The sequence below is a fragment of the Ictidomys tridecemlineatus genome, chromosome 4 (genome assembly GCF_052094955.1).
Source record: "Ictidomys tridecemlineatus isolate mIctTri1 chromosome 4, mIctTri1.hap1, whole genome shotgun sequence".
NCBI lineage: Eukaryota > Metazoa > Chordata > Mammalia > Rodentia > Sciuridae > Ictidomys > Ictidomys tridecemlineatus.
The window spans coordinates 157,158,199-157,181,212 of record NC_135480.1 but is presented as its reverse complement, the minus strand read 5'-3'; positions in this window follow the sequence as shown (position 1 = coordinate 157,181,212).

Here is a 23,014-nt window from a genome sequence, read left to right as displayed (position 1 = left end):
ATATGGCTGTCTTAGTAGGGACAAGGGGAAAGAATTGTTACTGGCCACAGGTGTCAAGAAAGACACGAAAAACCTCAATGAGATCTAGATTTAGTCTCTCTATGATGTATTCTTATTTGCTGAATCTTGTGATTCTTTGCTGAAAGTAAAGACGTTAATCTGGTCTGATTTATTTTTGTGAGCCTAGAGAATCTCATAGTGATGTTATATTCTTTCCCAAATTTTTCTGAATTCTGAGTAGTAGTCAATTTTAGAATTTTCCTATGCACTGATTTTCTTTCTTTCTTTTTTTTTTAAAGAGAGAGTGAGAGAGGAGAGGGAGAGAGAGAGAGAGAGAATTTTTTTTTAATATTTATTTTTTAGTTCTCGGCGGACACAACATCTTTGTTGGTATGTGGTGCTGAGGATCGAACCTGGGCTGCACGCATGCCAGGCGAGCGCGCTACCGCTTGAGCCATATCCCCAGCCCCTATGCACTGATTTTCAATTTCATTGGTTTGTACTTTCCAAAATGTATCTGAACAATATGCAACATTTATGCTTCCCTAGTTTTTCTCTGTAGGCACTACCATCCCCAGGTGATGGAGACTCAGTATTTTTATAATCAAGTGATCAGCAATGTAGGGGCTCGTATGACCATTAGGTTTCTGAGCTTGTGCAGAAGGGCATCTTTGTTCATACCCTACCCACAAAACTTCTCCAGAATTGATAGACAAGTCCTTTCAGCCACCTAGCACTGACAAAACCTTTCTAGCTTCTGTAGGTTGTCTGAATTTATTCCAAAGTTATTATAAGGACCATTTGCCAATGACAAAAGAACACTTTTTTCTTTATAATTTTCCTAGAACAGTAATTCCTAGATTTTCTACAGAAAAACATAGATGTCTCCAAGTTGGGTGTGTGAGTCATAACTAGATTTCAGGAAGGATTTGGTTCGATTCCACCCCACTCTGTAGTAAAGTGTGGCTTCATGTACACTTTGCCATGCTTCCCTATGAGGTGAGCTCTTCCCCACCCCCTCTGCCATGGACATTTCTTGCTTTAGAATAATCTTCAGTATTCAAAAGGTATAAGAAATACGTATGTGTGGGATGTAAAAATTTAAAGTAAATTTTTGTTTCTGTTGTTCTCTTCTAGGTAAATTAATGTAAGCAAAAGCCTGTCCAATCTCTTATTGAAAAGTGCACAGAATTATGCTGTTTATGTGAAACTTCCCTAAGGGTTCATTGGTGATCCCAGTGGAGATTTTGGGTGTTAATGCTGATACTTCATATCTTTCTAATTACTTTAAATATGATACCTGAAAACCATCAGCTTAAAGTACACATGTTTATTGGCTCAGTAAAACATTCGAAGTCTGCCCAAAAGTTCAGAACAGAATTGTAAGATATAGTCAGTTTTGGACTGTGAAATACTTTAAAATCATTACAAAGATGGAAAAATAACTGGGGAGAAGAGAGTGACATGTTGAAGGTAAACACATGGGGAATAACTGCCAGAAATAGGAATTTGTGAATCAACCTGTGCATCACTAGTCCGTGTAGAAGGACCTTCACACTGGAATGCAGAACTCCCTCTAATCTGCTGGGGGACTTGAGGCTTCACAGATATCGGGGGACTTTTTTTATTCTGTTAGGGCTCCCGTAACACTATGAACTGGGTAGTTTATAAAAGAGCAATTTATTTCTTACAGTTCTGGAAGCTAGGAAGCCTGTGATCAAGGTGTTGGCAGATTCTGTGTCTGGTGAGGGCCTGCTTCTTGGCTTCCTGCCATAGATGGTGCCTTCTCTCTCTCTCTCTTTGAATGTCAGTTTTTTAAAATTTATTTTTTAGTTGTGGGTGGACACAATATCTTTGTTTTATTTTTATGTGGTGCTGAAGATTGAATCCAGTGCCTCACACATGCTAGGCGAGCACTCTACCCCTGAGCCACAGCCCCAGTCCTGGAGTCTCTTGTATAAAGGCTTTAATCCTATTCGTGAGGGCCCTGCCTTTATAAATCACCTCCCATGGGTCCCACCTTCCAATATCACACATTAATGATCAAGCATCAACATTTGAATTTTGGTGGGACACAAATAGCCTACAGCAGGAATTGAACTGATTACTAGAAAGGATAGAGAGTACGAATTAAACCATCCTATCATGGTGGAAGAATTCTGGGGAGACGTGGCAACCTATTTTAAGAATATTAAACTCAGCTGGGGCCGGGTGCACACCTGTAATCAAAGTAGCTCAGGAGGTTGAGGCAGGAGGATCTTAAGTTCAAAGCCAGCCTGGGCAAAAGTGAGGCACTAAGCAACTCAAGTGAGACCCTGTCTCTAAATAAAATACACAATAGGGCTGGAGATGTGGCTCAGTAGTTGAGTACCCCTGAGTTCAATCCCTGGTACCACCCCCTGCAAAAAAAAAAAGAAAGAATGTTAAACTCTATATCATGTATAACCACAAGAATGGGATCCTAATTAGAATAAGTAATGCTTCACATCATGTATGTATAATATGTCAAAATACACTCTACTGTCATGTATATCTATTTTTTTTAGAGATAGAGAGAATTTTAATTTATTTTTTAGTTTTCGGCAGACACAATATCTTTGTTTGTATGTGGTGCTGAGGATCGAACCCGGGCCGCACGCATGCCAGGTGAGTGTGCTACCGCTTGAGCCACATCCTGAGCCCTGTCATGTATATCTAAAAAGAAGGAAAAAGTGAAAATTTGTTAATGGTGTATTTGTGTCAGTAACCGCATTTCCAAGAATTTTCTTATTAATTATATTAGATAGGCATAAATGTATACAAGGGTTGATACATAAAAATGTTAATTCATTTTTTATTTACATTAGTTACATAGCAGAAAAATATGATTATTTAATAGTAAATAATTACTAAAGTAAATAATGGTATAGCCTTTTAATGGAATACTCTTTATTTTATTTTATTGTATTTTTAAATTTCTTATTCTAATTTGATATATATGATGGCAAAATGCATTACAATTCATATTACACATATAGAGCACAAATTTTCACATCTCTGGTTGTATACAAGGTATATTCACACCATTCTGTCTTCATACAAGTACTTTGGATAGTGATGTCCATCTCATTCCACCATCATTTCTAACCCCATGGCCCCTCCCTACACCTCCCACCCCTCTAGAATTTGTCTAATCTTCCCATGCTTCCCCTCCCTACCCCACTATGATTCAGCCTCCTTATATCAGAGAAAACATTCTGCATTTGGTTTTTTGAGATTGGCTAACTTCACTTCTTCTCCAAACTCATCCATTTACTTGCAAATGCCATAATTTTATTCTCTTCTATTGCTGAGTAGTATTATTTAATACTAAATAAGTATTAAAATAAATAATGATATAGCCCTTTAATGGAATACTCTTTAGGTAGTAAAAATCATGTTTTTTTTTTTAAAAAAACTGTCATGTTCAATATACTCATTGTAATGTTTCATAGCTTTCTTTTTTATAATTTTTTAAAAAACAGATACAACTTTTTTTTATACCTTTATTTTACTTATTCATTTTTATGTGTGAAACCTAGGGCCTTATGCATATTAGGCCAGTTTTCTTCACTGTACTACAGCCTCAGCACTTGGATGAATCTTTTTTTTTTTTTTTTTTAGTTATAGTTGACACCTTTATTTTATTAACTTATTTTTATGTGGTGCTGAGGATCAAACCCAGTGCCTTGTATGCGCTAGGCAAGAGCTCTACCGCTAAGCCATAACCCCAGCAACCCCAGCCCCGAGTCTTAACTGCATTTTGATAGTTGAAAAAAGCCAGGTCCAAAAGGCTATGTGTGTGATTGTGTGATTGCATTCATGTGACTTTCTGAAAACAACAAAACTACGAGAGCAAAAGATAAAAGCACTTTTGTGAGTGGGGTGGGGGCGCTGACCGGAGGGGGCGGCCTGAGGGAGTGTAGGGGTGACTGGGGGCTGCTCTGTGGTATGACTGCGGTGGTGAACTCATGACCACACATTTGTCAAAACCCACAAAACTGCACACCACAAAGAGTGATGTGTCTATGCATATTTACCATAAAATCAGCCAGGATGTAAGAGGAACCCAAAGCAGAATACAAAGAGTAGTAAATGAACCTAACTCTATAATGAATGAATAACATAATACTAAAGGGAGTGGGGAAGAAAAGACCAACTTGAGTCATTCCATAGTGCTCAGACTGAATGCTGTAAGGCTAACGTCAAAAAGAACTGTACGTAGGTACTAGACTCCATTGGCAAATTCGTTTCTTACAGAGGTATGGGTCACCAATTCTGAGATGACTCTGTGTGCGTACTAGGATTGAACAAACAGGTAAATACATAGTAGATTTAAAAAATAAAAACAAAAACAGGCTTCTCGATGCCAGAGAAAGGCAGCCACCTAAGAAAGGTAACCAGGAAAGGAGAATGAACCACATTCTCATAGGATCAGATTAGACGTATTAGTAGTTTCAATTTAGAGAGGGGAGGGGAATAGGTGTGTAAGCAAGAGTCAATGTGGCTACATATATTTCTACACTCTGTCCTTTGGCAAGGCCTAGAAGCAACGACAGCCCAGTAACAAGGAACTCCCATGACCTACCCAGACCTTGGTGTCTAAATACTGTTCTGTTGTGACAGGAATCAGAGCTTCTTGGAGAAGTGATGGAGTCCAGGGTCAGTGCAAGGAAAACACGAGGTGAGTGTCTGGAACATCTCATGGTGTCAGAACGTAAAGAAGAGCTGTCGAAGAGAGAGGGGAAGGGGAAGGGAGGAGGAGGAGGTGGAGCAGAGTGGAAGAAGATGAAGAAGGAAGGAGGCGCAGGGAGGAGGAAGGAGGAAGAGAAGGAGAAAGAAGGAGAAGGAGGAGGAGAAGGAGGAGGAGGAAACAAAGAGGAAAAGAGGGAGGGAGGAGAAAAGAAGAAGAACCAGGAACTTGTTAAAAGAACACGGGAGCCGATCAAAAAGAGCATCCAACAGAGCTGGGATGTCGCTCAGTGGTCCAATGCTTGCCCAGTATATGGGGGACCCTGGGGTGGGGGGTGGGGCTCGGTCCCCAACTCTGGGGGGGAAAACAAACCCCTCCTAATAGCTAAAGCTGTAGCAATTTAAGCAACAAAATAAATAATATTGAATTAGGATTCATAGCATAAGATAAACATCTACGAGTCCATACAGATATATGTAAATAATTGAGGAAATATAAGTAGAAGTAATAAGGACATAGAAACATCTTCATTAGAATTGGGGATTGTCATTAGAATTAGGGATTGTCACAGATTGGAGGCAAAGGAGACATGGCAATTAATGCAATATAGGAACTTGGGTTGGATTTCAGAATAGAAAAAAGTCATAAGTGGATCAACTAGTAAAATACGAATACATTAGTAGCTTGGTTAATAGTATTGGGCCAATGTTGATTCATTACTTTTGATAATTCTACTGTGCAAAGAGTTATCATCAGTGGGAGCTGGGTGAAATGTGGTGGTAGGCAGAATATTATTCTCCACCCCTCTAGACTTGTCCATGTGATAAGTCCACAGTTGATTCAGGGCAGCATGTTGATCCAGTGTGCATCTCCAGAGCCAAACTGCCTGGATTTAGATTCCAGTTCCTTTATTTACAAGCTACTGTGACTTGAAGCAGGATAATAAATCACTCTTTGCCTCAATTCCCATTCCACCACATATAAGGTGGAATTAATAATATGAACCCCAAATTCCATGCAGAGTTATAATGAAGATAAAATGAAATAATTTAAATGGAGTATTTAAAACAATGCATAGCTATTGTGAATCCTTAATAATGGTTAGCTGTTACCTTGCTAGCACATTTTAAGTAGAAATCACCACACTGCCATCCCCTTTATAATCTGTCTTTTTCACTGTACTATGAGCATAATTTTTATTAATGTATTTGTACCACATCATTCATAGGGTTACAGAGTATTCTATTGTTTGAATACAATGTATTTTAATATGACCAATCTTCTGTTTCTGTACAATGTGAACTCTATGAGATAAGAACTGTTCCAGCAACTGAGGCTTCCCTGTGCCTAGAACAAAGCTAGTACAAAGTAGGGGTGCTCAATAAATATTTATTTGTTAAATGAATTAATGTTGTTGACATTTTCAATTTTTAACTATTGATCATATTTTTTTTTGAAAAATTCCTTTTCCTTCCAGGAAGTTTTGAAGTTTTCCTGTGCAGTAATATAAAACTTAATCATTCCTCAAGAAACAAAATACTGATGTAAAAACACATTGCATCTAAGGACACATGTGTCATTCAAGAGAAAAATAGTCCTGCAGCTAAAGGAAAGATGCATGGTTATATTTAAAATAATAACTTTCAAATGTCTCTTTCATGAAATTGTTTTCCAAGAGTGTTTTACCATGTGGGTAAATTTTAACAAAAATTGCTCAAATTAACTGAGAGTACAATGACATGCATAATGTTTTGATTACACATATGAAATTCATTTAGTCAAAAGAGACTTTGAGAAGGAAAAATGCAATTTTGAAAGGAAAAAAAAAACCCCCATGACTATAATGATAGAGTAAGGTCTAATCACATGCACATTTAGAAGAAAGCATTTTGTATTCTCTGTAACAGCAACATCTGGTAAGTTTCTGACTGTTCCCAGAAAGCTTTACTCTGCTTTCAAAATTCCATTTTGTGTTATACAAATCTGTAAAGTTGTCTGTGGAGACTTAGGGAACTTGGAAGAATTTCATCTTAACTTCAAAAAAGTGCTACTATCACTGGATTTCAGGAGCAGGGGTGGAAGATAGTAATGAAGGGGGAGCCCGGATGACAGAGGTTGGGCCAGCCAGTCCACGTTATGATGGAGTGAGCACCTCAGAGAACTTCTTTAAGGAGGTGCAGCAGGACATACAGACTAGAAGGAAGATATGTGACTGGCCTGAGAATTGTGATAAAGGATTGTTCCACACAGGGAGGAAATCCGGAGTCCAGCTGAGGACAGACTTTTCCCTTTGAGTTTGCATCACAATATTATTCTTCTAGAGAGATTTTATTTATTTGTAATCATGGAACTAAAATGCAACCCATGTAGTCCTGTCCACTTTCTCAGGTAGTATTCAAGTAACTTCTAACCTGGAGGTCAATTTATTTTTCATTTTATTTCATTCAGTGTGAAAGCAATGGTCCCTGGCTACTTGTAGAGTGATCTGGAAATAATTTTTTTCAATAACTGCTGTTGTTTTAGTTGGTACCGAGACCCTGAAGGTTTGGCAAGAAACATTGAAGACCTGTGGACAATGGTTAAAGAGTTACCTGGGCATTATAAAAGGAAATGGCCCATTGATACAGCAGAAGTCTGCCCAATCGAAGGGAACAGCGGAGTGTAATGTAAAATAATCTTACTAATTTTCCTCTCCTTTATCTCTTCCTCCTCTTATTTGACTTTCAGTTTCTCCTATTTTTTTTCCCTCTCTTTTCTTCCCTTCCCTACCTTTCAGCATTTCTCCTCTTCCCTAGCATTCTCTGTACTCTCCTCCCCACTGCTGACCCCGTTTGCCCCTCTTATTATTTTCTCTCTTCTCACCCTCCTACCCAACCCTTTTTTAGCTGCCCACAGACCTGAAGTTCTATTTGGATAATATTTGAACTTTATTGTTTGTCATTTTTAAAATAGTTTATGGAGAATTTTTTTTTCCCAATAAAGAAATTATGTTTTGCTGTTTAGGATCTGCAATTCCATTACCTAATATGAAGCACTTGCCTGGAGTCTGACAAAAAGAAAAAAAAAACACTGCATGAATCTTAGCAATTAGAATTCCTTTGATTACATTTTTCTCTTTGGGCCAGTCAATCTTGCAAGTAGAAAGATGTCGTATGCGCCCCCAAACTACCCACCACAGGCCGCTGCCATTGCTCCTGCAGGTGCTATCCAGTGGGGAGCGTCGCTGGCTCCCCCCTTTCTTTTTTTTTGTTTTTATTTTTTTGTAATTGTAGATGGACAGAATGCTTTTATTTTATTTGTATATGATGCTGAGGATCGAATCCAGTGCCTTGCACATGCTAGGCAAGTGCCCTGCCACTGAGCTACAGCCTCAGCCCTGGCTCTCCCGCTTTCTGTGTCACTGGATCGTTCTCAAACAACTTTTTATTCTGTGCAACCTAAGCTCACAGTCTTTTGTTTGAGCCTTAGCAGAAAAAAAAAACCAAGTGGACACATGACTTCCTTACAATGACACTTCAAGTTCTAGAAAATGGCTCCGAGGCCACCTTCGTGTGTGGCATCCTAGTCTCCTGGACAGAGCCTGGGCTCTGGAGCCTGACACTGGGTCTCTGGGCAAAGCAGGCCCACACTGAGCATCTGTTTTCTCATCTGTTAGGAGACACTCAGGGGACTGTGGTTAAAGGACACCAAACAGACAGAGCACAGCACCCACACAGGGTAGGATGGCATAAATGGCGGTTTGAACCCCAGGGGACTCCTCATGCGAATGTTACCGATTAAATAAGAGGAGAGATTCTCCTTCCCTCTCCACATGGTCCCTGAGCAATGAGTGTGGTCAGGGAGCACAGAAATCTGAGAGATGGAAGACACTGGATATTGAGAGAGAGAGAGAGCAAAATAGAGATGGAAAACATACCTGCCCGTCGGTAGACGCGTGGCTCAGTTTTAGAGCTTCCCAAGATAGAACCAAGGAGAAAGAGTGGGACTGTAGTTTGTGGAGTTAACTTTTTTCAAAATATTGCGTTGGGCCTATCTCTGAGGTTATCCCTGCTCCACTCCCCAGTCATTGTATAAGTCTCTGGTTGGTGGTGAAGCCAAGCAAATATGATAAGGCATCTTTATTAAGTATAAGAGTTATACATGACAATGTCATAGGAGTGTGTGTGTGTGTGTGTGTGCGTGTGTGTGCGTGTGTAACAAGCTAACAGAAGTGGATTCTTCTCTTAGCAAAAATTGAAATGCTCCACAGTTTTAAAAAGCTCAGTTACAAGTTCTTACTACTTTTTCTCGATTAACCTAGAGAGAAAACTAAAGATGAACTTTGATCAACCTCTCAGTTAACTAAAACGGATCCAGTCAGAGCATGGTTTTTATGGGAATTTCTGTAAGATCTCAGTGGCTCCAAGTCGCACACCAGTGTTCACAGCAGTGCTGTGTGACCCCAGTTGTCAGCTGGGAGCGGGTGGCCAGCAGTTTAAAAGTAGCATCACTAGTAATTAAAGGAGTCGGGCTTGCAGAGGACTTACTTAATAATCAAATTAGAATGAATTTGACTTTTTTTTCTCTAATGATATTATTTTTAGTTGCTGTCATTCTGTTTTCCTGGGTGAAGAAAATGAAGGTGGCAGTATGTCTGGCTGGGGGAGTTTTACCGGACCTAAGATGTAAGTGTCACTGGCTTTGGGTTGTTAGGAACTGCTTGTGTAAGATGAGCCTGGAGGGAAAGGGGATGCAGTTGGGCTGGTGTTGACTCAAAGGTAGAAAGAGAAATATCTATGCCCTGAGGCAGGAGCAGATTGGCAAAATAAAAAGAGCCTTATAGTTCCCAGATCTGTCATTAAACAATCACAGCTTTTGAAGCATAATTTTTTATGTTATTATTTTTCATTGTTATCATTTATTTTTATTTTTATTAATTCCTTTTTAGTGATATGTGACAGTAAAATGTATTTTGACATATCATATATATGTGGAATATAACTTCCCATTCTTCTGGTTGTACAGATGTGGAGTTACACTGATCATATACTCATATGTGAACATAGGAAAAATGTGTTCGATCCATTCTAATGTGTTTCCCATTCCCATTCCCCCTCTTCCCCACACTCTTCCCTATCCAATACAGTAAACCTCCACTACTCCCTCCTTCCCTGCCTATTGTGAGTCAGTATCCGCATATCAGAGAGAACGTTCAGCTTTTGGTTTCTTGGGATTGGCTTATTTCATGATAGTCTCCAGTTCCACACATTTACCTGCAAATGCCATAATTTCATTCTTCTTTATGGCTGAGTAATATTCCATTGTATATATGTACCACATTTTCTTTAACCATTCATCTGTTGAAGGGCATCTAGGTTTGTTCCATAGCTTAGCTATTGTGAATTGAGCTGCTATGAACATCAAGGTGGCTGCATCACTTTAGCATGCTGATTTTAAGTCCTTTGGGTTATATGTCAAGGAGAGGGATAACTGGATCAAATGGTGGTTCCATTCCAACTTTTCTAAGGAATTTCCATACTGCTTTCCAGAGTGGTTGCACCAATTTGCAGTCCCATCAGCAATGTATGTAACATAATTTTTAATACCTTAATTTGGATTGGAACATGAATCAATTAAGAAGGCTCCCATGTCCTTGCCTATTCCTTAACGGTTAACTTCTGGTGGGTCTTGTCCAATTTAGGAGGGAGGTTATAGAGGCAGAGTGAAGTTCACAGGTACCACAGCATCTTTATCAGTCTAGAGAGGAATAGAGAGGGTACCAGAAGCTAAGACTCTCTGGTAGGTTAGACACTCTGCCAGGAAGTGCCAATACATTGCTTCATTATACCCTAGCAATCGTTGTAGTGTGTATCCATCCTCCAGAAAACTGAGGCTTGGCAAAATCTATTGTTCAGTAGTTATGAAGTCCCTAATAGATGCTTAGCACTTTGTAGGGACAGATGCAGCCTGTATCTTTGTGGGGCTTTCATGCAAGAGCAATTATATGATTGCTCAAGGTTGTAGACCAGGTCTGAGCTTCAGAATTTTGAATCTGTCGGCTTCCTATTATGTTCCCTTAAGATGAAGATGGAGGTAGGGTAGAAGCCAGAGGGGGATTGGGCACCAAATTTGGGGTTTCTCGGGAGCACTGAACTTCTCTGAGTTCAGCAGAAGCTCCCCAAGAACCCTCAGGTGGCTTAGTTCATGAATTATTCCTGGCCAGGAAGCTGTCATAACCTTCAGGGGAACTTGGCCCTGGTTCTGTGCTAAATACTGAATAGAGCTTTGCGATGGTCAGCCCAGATGCCTCACTTGGTCCTTGTCCTTGTTCTTGTGTTGTTTCTTTTTAGCTTCTTGTGACTCAGAGCAGAGGCCTTGGAAACCACGGGCTCCTTTCTTAGGTGACCTCTCTAGCTGATTCCACAGTGTTGTGCTTTGGATCTGGAATGGCCCCCAAAGGCTCATGTGTTGAGGGTTGGTCCCCAGCTGGTAGCACCATTGGAGGTAGTGTAAGCTTTAGATATGTCCTTAGAGGGTATCTCTTGTCCCCAGTTCATTCTTCACTTTCTCTCTTTCAGCTGTTTGGCCAACAGAAGATGAAAGGCTCAGCTCTGCCACATGTTCCCCACCATGATGTTCTGCCTCACCACAAGCCCATAATGACGAGGCCAAGGAACCATGGAAGGAATATCCAGAACCATGAACCAAATATTTTTAAAGTTGTTTATATCAGGTATTTTGTCACAGTGACAGCACTCTATCACACACTGCTGCCTCTCATTGTTACATAGCGGAGCACATAACACAGTCTAGGACAAAAAGAACAAATGTGTAACAGAAATGCATGATAGATTTAGATGCAAAACTCTGATTCAAGACAGGAGCTGTGCATATGTGTGTAGGTAGTAAGCATGTAAGCCATTCTCCTTTGGGTAAGTGGTTGGTTTCTCTTAAACCTGAAATTCATATTTTCATAAACTTACATATGTAATAGCACAGCTCATGGCAATGGGGAAGACTTGTAAGTCACTTGTCCAACTTGTGCAAGTCCTATGGTGTGTTTGAACAAACATGATGAAGTACAGTAGGTTCCATAGATCTGTCTTTACATCTTACCAACTTTTCCAAAAAACTGTGAGATCTTCATAAGACACACTTGTCACTGCCTATTTTCTTACTTGATCATGATATTGAGTGAGATGACACAGGTGAAATTTCCTTGTGCTGTCTGGAGCTCCTGGGAGGCTCCCAGTACATATGGATTCTTTTCCTCCTTCCTTCAAGGTTTTGTCTCTTGAAACTTACATTTCTCAGGAATGCCTATGGATTCAGTGCTTCAAATGATAGAACTAGGAAGACATCTTGTTTGGGGGAGTTGTGCATGTGGTGTTGTAAGATCTTCCTGGTGTTGTTATGACAACAAACAGAGATGGAAGTGAGACACCAACAGGGAGTAGATTAAATCTGTATGTGGCCAGTCTTCAGGGAAGCCAAGAGAAGAAGAACAGCCAAGTTTCCTCCTGGGTGCTCCTAGAAAAGACAAGGTGAGATGGCAGCATTGTTCTCAGGATGTGAAATCGTGCAAGAACTTCTGAGTTTGGGAGATCTTCATGGGTCGCAGAACTCAAAGATAAGATGGTCTAGCCTATAAAAAGTGTCTGAGCCCATTCACTGGGGTTTCCTTTTCCCTGTATTTTCAGGAGAGGAACAGGGGTTAGGTACGAGAGCAGGAGAGTGAGGACGTCATGGGAGACACCATGTTGCCTCGCTATCTTGCATTCCCACACAGTTTGCTGCATAAGCCAAGAATGCAAGGTAACCATCACTTTATCTTCGGGCCTTTTCTCAAGGCTGTTTTCAGTGGGCAACCCTAAAGGGTGAAGTATGTCTCCTTCTGAAACAGAGCCAACTTGCTTATTATTTGTGATAAAATGGCGAGTCCCCCATGCTCAGTGCTCTTCTTCAATAGTTTAAGGAATATCCAGAACTGTGTAGCCCCCCCCACATCACTCTGTGGGAGTCAGAGGCCAGAGAGAAGTGATCAAATATCACAGTGTTCCATGAGCAAGAAGTCCTTAGCTTCTAAACCAGAAATCTTCTGTCTTCTGCCAGCATTCACGAAACAGTACCAGGCTAACTTTTGAACTGTAGATAGGATAGAATCAAATCCCAGGCTTATTGCATTAGGAAAAAAAAATTAGAAAATGTTTTGAGAAAGATTGGGTGTTCACTAAAACACTTGGTTTTTTTCTCTGTCCTTCATGAAGTTGCTCACCATCCTTAAAAATCATTAATGAAGTTGGCGTTTCTTGGCACTGCTATAGAATTCTTGGACTTCTTAGTTTTGACCTCTAGAGTCTCTGAACTTCCTGAATTCTTTGCTAGCTCATGAAAGACACTGGAAGAGCACCAATGCAGTGTGCAAGATCCCAGATTACCGGGGTCATCTAGCCACGTTTGTTTTCAAACATCTCCAAAGAGTAGGTTCAGCCACATTCCCTCGGGAGCTCAGTGTAACATTTAGCCTTTCCCTTTTAGGACCTTTCTCTGCTCTATATAATGTAAACAAAATGACAAAGCAAGTGAAATGCCTTATCATTGATTTTTTTTTTCCTTTTGTGGCCTTTGTGAGTTTTCAGAAAACTGGTCATATCCTTCGAGAGAAAAACATCATCCTGAAGTTCACTTATCCTTTTCTTTCCTCAAGGCTAAATGATATTCCAGTTTTCTTCGAAAACCAGACCCTGTGAATTTCATTTTTTTTTCTCTGCTGGTTTCCTCGGGGAAAACAGATAAAGCTCTATTCTCATGGACTTATGGATTCAAGATTTTCTTTCTACTCTGCTCACCCTTAGGCCACCCCCACCCCCACAACCCTCGGGTCAACTCAGACTTTGTATTGAGTGGATTCTCCAATTGGGTTGGGATGATGATGAAGTTCTGAGATCACTTCCAAATATAAAGTTTATGAGTTTGTGTGATCTGGGGATCACATATCCCCAGCTTATGCACACCTATCCTGAGTGTCATGACCCTCCTTCCACTCATCCAAAGTTGCTTTATATAGAGCAGCCTGTCATCCTTGGTCCCAAGGATTTTCCTTCACAAGAGACAACACCATTTCCCTAAGCTTTCCTTACATCCTTGTTTTGCTCTGCACCTCTCAGCAGACTCATTGCTATTGATATTGTTATCTTGCAGTTAGGAAAAACCAATTCTTAATTTAAGGTCAAAAAGGAGTATGTGCATGGTCTCCTTGTCTTGACTTTCCACCGTGGTCTGATAGTGACATACTGACACAGTGTGCTTCCTTCTCCCTTCCCTTTAGTTTTCAAGCTGTGCAGCCAAAAATCTCATCATCGTTTTCCTTCCTGACTTCCTCGGTCATTCCCTTGTCAGTTAACAAGAATTTATTTAGGACTTAGTTGTGCAAGCAGCTGAGCTTTAATTATCTGACTGAATATACTAAGTGAGTGTGTAGTGTTTGCCATATACTTTTATTTTTTCCCTGTAATTCCTTAGTGACATTTCATTTCTCTACTCTGGATTTCCTGCGTTGGGGGTGAAGTTAATGTAGTAAGGAAAACTGGGCAAAGGTAGCCTTTGAGAAAACCCTGAAAGCAGATCATTAAACTTTGCTTAATTAGGTACTTAGTAGTAAAATTTAATTTTCCCCCAATGAATTTTATTTCTGCTCTTAAAAGCATGTACTTTGGTGGTTATTACAAGCAATACTTTAAGGTGCTGTAGCTATCAATCCACTGACCATCAAAACATTATATCCTGCCTATGAATCATGTTTAGGCACACTTTAATAGTTAAAATGGGAGTCAGGAAAATGATGTTATAGAATAACTTATTGATATGAAAAGATATGTATTAATGGTGATTTTCATTTTTCTCCTTTTGCTCATATGCATTTTCTAATTTTTCTGTTATTGATACCTATAAAACTGATGTGAGATATATTGCTTATAATGATGGACTTTAATTGTCAAAAGGACCCATAAAAAAACAAATGAAGTCTATTGTGGTCATGCCATATTTGAAAAACTCAGTATTGTTGAAGTTAGTATTAGCATATGCACAAAAACCTACTATTTAGAATATGGAGCAATAATAAGTACCTGATCCTTTGTGTTTGAAATAAGTTCATATGATATGACATATTTGTGCTTTGAAGACCTTATCTTTAATATTTTTATGTGACCAGAACTTTTGTTCGTTGGCACAGCTCTTTTCAAGTCTTGGAGCACGTAAGGGCCAATGGAGACTTTATTGCTAGCCTAATCTTAGAACCTTTTAATATTCTATGATATTCAATAAGCCATGTAAATAAAAATATACCCTGGTTCAAGTCTGACTCAGAAGAGATTTCACCAAATCTGAAAAAAATGTGTATCATTTTTTATTTTACTCATAATTCTATTTGATTTTTAAAGACTTCTGCATAATTACTACTGACATCATGTGACAGCCTCTCTTATTTTATTTTAGGGATAAACATTTTTAAATTTGTGCTCAATGTTGTTTTTAAAAAAACCTGGTATATGATAACTGGGCATCAAAGGTGTTAAGGGACCCAAGAGAAAGAGACAAACTCAGGATTGCATAGAGTGCGATCCATTAGGAACTTTTGGAAGAAGCAAGTCTTGGGTGATAGCAAGACAGGAGGCGAAGGAAGGGGTTTAAAAGATGAACTAGACAAATGTGGCTTGTAGGCAACCAGAATGTATCTGGATTTTCTCAAGAAAAAAAAAAAAACAACACCAGAACCACACTATTAATATGTCAAAGGTCAATTAATAGTCCAGACCTCATTGGCCAGCCTCACAGGACATCTTGGCTGACAGTCTTAATGATTTTGTTTATCCTGTAGGGTTTCGAATGTGTGCCAGGGTCATCTGGCAGGCAAGATAGTGGATACAACCAAGATGGCTATAGTCATGTCAAGCTGGAGTTCTACAATATCAATAAAACATCTCTTTTCCTTAAGCCCAACATGTCTAAATTGATTTTTTTTCTCTCAAACTTTATCTTTTTAATATAATCTCCATCTGGTGGAATAATCCCCACCCTCTTGAGTTAGCAGGTCAAAATTCTGATTTCTTGTTTCAAGTTTCTGTCTTTCCCCCACGTTCCCAACTGATCTCCAAGTTCTGTTGAATCTGTTAAATGGCTGTTTTTGTTTTTCTTTCCTTCCCTTTATTCACTACCTCTTCCTTAGTCCAGATTCTAATCACTTTTCACCTTGAGTTCAGTAGCCTTCTATATGTCCTCCCTGACTCTATCCTCTCACCTATCTCCCTAGCTAGGCACTCTTAAACCACCATATGATGCCATTTCTCTGTTTAGAAATGACCTTGAGCAATTCATTGCCCTCAGCAACAATATTTTTCAATTAAAATATTTCAATTGGGCTAAAGTACATCTAACATAAAATTTGCCATCTTCACCATTTTAAAATACACAGTTCGGCAGTCTTAAGTACATCTACATTGTCTGGCAACCAGTCTCCAGAACTCTTCAAAACTGAAACTATATAAATGAAATGATTCCCTATCTCCTCCACTCTCCCATCCCTGGAAACCACCATTCTACTATTTATCTCTTTGAATCTGAATGGTTTAAGTCCCTCATATAAGTGAAATCATTAGGCACCTCACATAAGTAGGAGCATACAAGATTTGCCTTTTGTGATTGGCTTATTTCACTTAGCACGTTCATCCATGTTTAACGTGTCGAAACTTCCTTTTAAGGCTAAATAACATAGGATAGATAATTTTTAGCTCAGTCCACAAAGTCCTCTTTAAAAATTCCTGTTTATGCTTGATATAAGAAAGGTAGTGTGGCTATGTTAATATCAGAATTAGACCAATAGATGAAGAGTCATAAGAGATAACAGAAACCTTTCATAATATTTAATTAAAAGGTCAATGTCTCAGAAAGACAAAACAATCATGTATGTATATACTTAACAGATTTGAAATGCATGAAGCAGACATAGACAGAACTAGAGGAAGATATAGGCAAATCTAGAATCATCTTAAATTTTAATACCCCTCCATCCCTTGGTAATGGATAGAATAAGTGGAGAAAAAGGAAGACTTAGATTATCTGAATAACTATCAGTTTCCTAGATGCCATTGCCATTTGGAAAATACACCAATGTCAGAAGAGTTTCTTTATAAGTGCACAGAGGAAATTCACCACCAACCTAATAAAATGTCTCAGGAAATTTCACAAGATTGAAGTGCTCAGGGCATGTTCTCTGACCACAGTAGAATTAAATTAGAAAGTAAAGTCTCCTTTCTCCCGTTTTCCTTCCCACAGGAATTTATTTTATTTTTTATAATCAGGTTCATGTTCTTTAGCAAAAAGGAGAACTGGGAAGAGAAAAAGATCAGTCAGTGTTACAGGGGGCTCTGTGTAGTAGTCTGGCACCAACTAGGAGAGGATTACATCAGAGGTGGCCCTGAAAGATGGAGGGCCACCAAGAAGATAGAACGTTGAAGAGTTTATATGTGCCCACTTTGCTAGAAGGATGGTTGGCCTGAGGTAAGGTTCCATACCAAGTCATGGAGAGGGTCTTATTTAGCTAAATAGCCAGGGGGAGTGGGTATTCAAATGGATCTATTGGAATGGATCAAAAGTGTGAGGGTATTTGAGTCTCATGTAAATGCTCACTATAAAACTCTGCACTCAGCTTTTTATAACTCATCCCTCGAACAAAGTAGCTGTTAAGGCACAGATGAAGACCCTGCCTGGGCTTAACAACATGGACTTCCCTCCCCAGGGAGCTCCTGGCTACAACACTACTGAAACAGAAAAAGCATGAGCCCCCTCAAAATGGCAGACACTGGAGGAGTACCTGGGTGGTATATTGATTACATTGGAGCCCTTTGGTGGGTTTGAAAACTCCTGTTTATGCTTGAAATCCTCTCAGCCTCACTAGTCATTACTAGAATAAGATGTGTAGAGACTGACTAGTTTCTTTCTTTTTTTTTTTTTTTAAGAGAGAGGAGAGAGAGAAAGAGAGAGAGAATTTTTTAATGCTTATTTTTTAGTTTTCGGCGGACACAACATCTTTGTTTGTATGTGGTGCTGAGGATCCAACCCGGGCCACACGAATGCCAGGTGAGCGTGCTACTGCTTGAGCCACACCCCCAGCTAGACTGACTAGTTTCAAGCAGGTATGACCTGTCATCACCTCTCCCTGGACCTGTGTCACCCACCTCGTGATTCTCTGATACTAAAGCACAAGGCAGGGCTGGGGATGTGGCTCAAGTGGTAGCGTGCTCGCCTGGCCTGCGTGCGGCCCGGGTTCGATCCTCAGCACCACATACCAACAAAGATGTTGTATCCGCCGAGAACTAAAAAATAATAAATATTTAAAAAAAAAAAAAAAAAACTAAAGCACAAGGCACTTATAGGGACTCATTCTTGCACATATAACTGTTAGCATGAAGGAGCTATTGTCTCATGCAAATGTGACCTAGGATTGGTTCACTTGCACACTCCTGCCTAGGACTTTGGCCCTTGAAGGCATGGCACAGTGGTGCAGGGATTATTTATATGGGATTAGAGGTCCACTGCTGACACCTCCAGTGACAGTCCAAAACACTTTCCATGGAATGAATTTGGTGATGTTCCAATAAGTTACTTCCCTTGTTCTGGCCTATTAGCTTTGTTTTTCAATTTCTCTCTGTGTTTGTGAACTATCCGATGGTTTTCCAATAAATAATTTCTCTGCTTAAGTAGTTTCTACTGCTTATAACCAAGAATCCTTCCTCTGTAAAAAGAGTGGGTTGGACTCAATGTCCTGTACATTACCTGATCTCCCCCCAGAACCCTAGTATTAGAATGCTTCCATTTTATCAAGGTGTGTGTGTGTCATGAAATTTTTAAGAAATAAAAAATCAGTGCATTATTAGGCTTAAACTGATAGACTTTCTTGAATTTGTCCTTTGGAAGATGATTGTAGGGACCAGCCAACTGAGTAGATATCAGGTCTGACATCATTTTTTGATGTCTTCAACTGGAGCTAAGTTGAGCTGTAATAGGATTTAAGTACAAAGGCTCTTATCTTATTTTAGAATTAGTTTCACACAGATTTGGCTCATTTCCAGGAAAAAAAAAAAAAAGCTAGCTTTTCCTGAAGACCTACTATGCACTAGTCACTATGCCAGTAGAATACCAAAGTGAGGAGGGGTACAGTAGGAGCTGCTTGAACTAGGGGAGAAGGATTTAATTATTGAAATTGTTTCATATTGCCCATGAACTATCATAATAAAAAGCAGGTTGTCTTTACTTAAGTTTTATTATTGTTTTTAAATTCTGTACAGATAGCGCTGGGGATGTGGCTCAGTGGTAGTGTGCTTGTCAATCTTCAGCAAATTCTCCGCAGATAACAATCCCTTTTTTGCTTGTACTTGAAGTACATGGCTCCTCCTCCCCAGTTTGCAACTTCTCTAGCTTTATATGCTGTTTTATCACCAAGAATAATCCTACAAGGTATTGTCACTCCACTTCTGTTTTCTAGATCAGCCTTGAAAAGACTTAGGACCTTATTGAAGGACACAGCTAGATAAGGCAGATCAAGATTTAAACCCAGAACCTCAGGTGTACAAACCTTTTTAGTCCTACTACCCCATCCTGCCTCCTCAGGGTGGCCTGGAAAACATATCAGGCTCCTAAGCGTGTCTTTCATCTAGCCAAGGACTTGGCAAACCATTGCAGCTTCTAAAATCTCAGGGACAGTAGGATACCTCTTGGGGTAATGGATGAGGACCAATTTTGTCCCTGGTGGCAAAATTACTTTGGTTATTGTTGGTCTCTCAAATTCTTAGGATGCGCATTTTAATTTGAGAGGAGTCATATAAAAGCAGAGACTCAATTCAGACCTACAGGACAGTATAACCGACCCACTTCTCTAAAGCATTTGGCTCATTCTCAAGAAATAAACATAAATAGCATTGTAACTTGTTAGTGATAAAAAGCTAGTCCCTTGTATGAAAAAGTTTATTTAAAAAAATAGCTTAGAGTAATGCAATGATCATAATAAAATATTAAAACTAATTTGCTCTTGGTTAAACTGTGCCCTTTTCCTATGCCCATCGTGAAAGAATGGATACACCAGAGAAGTAGATTAAGAGTTCAAAGCCTTGGGAAAGTTTGGTTTGAACTGAAGTCGACAAAAGCATCACTAGAAAAATCCTTTCTAATTGCTTTTGAATTCCTACCTCTCTTTCTCCCACTTTCCCCCCATTTTAAACTACCATTCTTCAATCCTGAATGTTTCTTGCTCAAATATATTTACCAAAGGTAGAGAAATTCCTCTTTGCTGTCTTCATGGTAAAGGTTTTCTCTTGCTTGTAAATTAACACTAAAAACATTTTTGACTCAAGTCTAAGTAAGACAAACATATGGGTTAGATTTGGTTTTGAAATAAACATTGCTCTAAGGCCTGTCTGTGGTAGCATGGGGGTGGGGAAGAAAAATACATTTCAGTTTCTTCTGACATCAAAACAATTAGAAACATTCTTAAATCACTCAGAAACCCAGCAGCACAGATGCCCTCATTCTTTGAACAATCTCTCCTTGCCATCAGAGCCTAAAATTCTTATGAGTTGGGGGACTGGTGAGACCTGCCTGCTTCGCATCTACTCCCCACCCTTTGGGTCTCCCAATTTTAGGGAGTAAAGTGACTGTGGCATTATCAATCTCTTAATCTACTTTTTTTTTTTTTGCAGATTAAATTTTGCTATTGCTTTTGGTTTCATGTTTATCCATGTGTGGTCTAGAGACCACATGCATCAAAATGGCCCATGGTGTTTACTAGAAATGTAGAGTCCCAGGTTCATGCCAGTCTTGTGAAAGCCACCTCTTCATAGGCAGAGGTCAGGAATATATATCTTACAAGATTCCCAAACACATTTAAGTATGGGATCCATTGTTCTATCACTTAGGATTGATTAAAGTTTAGTGTTAGATGACATCTTGGTAACAATAATTGTTTATGGTTTAGATTCAATTAGTATTGATTCTCTCCTTTCATGCTATGCTTTTTCAAAAATGTTATTTCATGTATTGATAGATTGCCCACTGAAGTGTTTTAACTACCACATTTGTCTTCCTATCTCTAGTTATGAGAGAGAACCCTACAGAAGTAACGCATTGAACTATATCATTAATTTCTACCTCAGTGAAAACAAATAAAAAAATCTTTTAAGAACTGGTATTAATGGAGGGGGGAAGAAATCTTGAGGGCAAAAGTATCTTTAACCAAGAAAGGTACCAATGAGAGATTAAGGTGATAAACTTAATTCCTTTCCTATTAAAGATACTGAATGAACTTAACCCTGTTGTTAAAATTCTTGTTTTTCCCTTGGACCCAAACACAGTACAGGATCAATCTTCTTTGTTAATTTACTTACACCAGTATCCTATACTGAGCTGTTCAGAATATTGTTGTTTTATTTTCTGGTATTTTGAGCTAAGTCAAGATTTTTTCCCCACCCCCTGACATTTCAGTGATAATGCTTTATTTTCCTGAGATAAATTTTTACAGATATTTTCCATTCCGTGTACTGCCTGGCCTGGCTTTTGTCTAGAAAAGATAGTCCACTCAAGCCCTTGCCAAATGTGAGAAAACCATGGCAGATTTTTTGCTTTTGGGAGGAAGCACTTTGAGAAAAACTCATGGGGGGAGGCACGGTGTGTGTGTATGTGTGGTGTGTTTAGTTTCTCCATCTCTTTAGTTGAGTGTGTGTGTTTTATGCTGGGGATTGCGCTCTGAGGCACTCTACCACTGAGCCATATCTCCACTCCTTTTTATTTTTTATTACCAGACAAGGTCTCACTAAGTTACTTAGGGCCTCACTTGGTTGCTGAGGCTGGCCTTGAACTTGTGATCCTCCCATTCAGTCTCCCAAGTCACTGGGATTACAGGCATGCACAGATGTAGGACAGAAGAGGCTGGACACCAGAGGAATTTTCCAGAAGGAGGTTTATTTAAGCTGCAGCAGCCCAGGGGCTAATGCCTAAAAATCTCTGTACCCCAAGTCTGGAAATTTTTTTAGATTTATACACAGTGGGTGGTTACGCGGTAGAGGGAGGGAACATACTTTTTGTCCATATTCTTAGGCCAGACAGAGGTTTTACAAGTTTTTACCAAGAAAATTGAGATGATATCTTTTTTTGCACAACAAGCTTGATTTCAGTCACTAACTCCATCACACCTGTTGTTTGCAAACCTGGCATTTACAAGAAAAAAGAAGCTTCAAACTATAATGCTCTCTGCAGAAATCCCACTGACATTCTGTTGACATTCTTTGTAAAAATCTTTCTGACAAGAAGAGAAGCTTAATTATGGCAAGGGTCTTTTGGGTGGGGGTATCTGGTCTGCTTCAGTGCCACTGTGCCCAGCTCCTCCATTTCCTTAAATCTTAGTTTAGTACCTTAGTTGGGGAATGGGAACATGGACATTTCCTGGTTTATCCATTGGAAGAATGAAAAGGTCAGGAAATTAAAGAGTCTTCATATGCTCAGAAATATAGGAAGCCCCAATAGCTCTTCATGGAATTAGCATTGAGTTGTTTTCCCTGACAGAGAACGAACGATTTCTTCTTCACTCCAGTGGATGAAATGCATCTCCCTCTCAGAGTGAAAGGGAATAATGAGTTGCTCTGAGAAATGTAGCCTAAGAGCTCCATTTCATAGTGGATGAGAAAGGCATGGTCTTGGAGGGTAGTTTGAGCCAGGTTTCTATCCAGGCTCCATCACAAACCACCTGAATGACTTTGGTCAACTTACCTCTTTCTCAGCTTCAGTTTCCTGAGTTCCCAGGCAGTACTGGTACCTACTGCACAGAGTTGTCCATACAAAGGGCTGGTCTATATAAAACACTCAGTGAATGCTAATTTCTCTTGTACTCTCATCCCCTTTCATTGTAGATGCTACTTTTCTTTGCAAAAAGTAAATCTGACACCCCCAAAATTGGTAAAGACAAACTTTTAAAAATTGATTTCCCTTTTCATAATCATCCCCAATAAATGGCCCATTCCTGAATTTGGGGAGATCCATTCTGTGAATTCCCCTCCTAAATAATCTTAAAGTGGCTTCTCCTTAAATATAAACATATCATATTTCATAGGAGCTAGTTTTACAAACTGCTGAAAGTTTCAGTCAGTGATAAAAGGAAAGAAACAGAAACTATGGGCATGTACATAAAATGGGGGTTTGATTATACATTTGTTCAAATATTGTAGTTTCTCCTTGGAATGGAAAACAATACTTTTGTATATATGCCCGCTTTTTAATCCA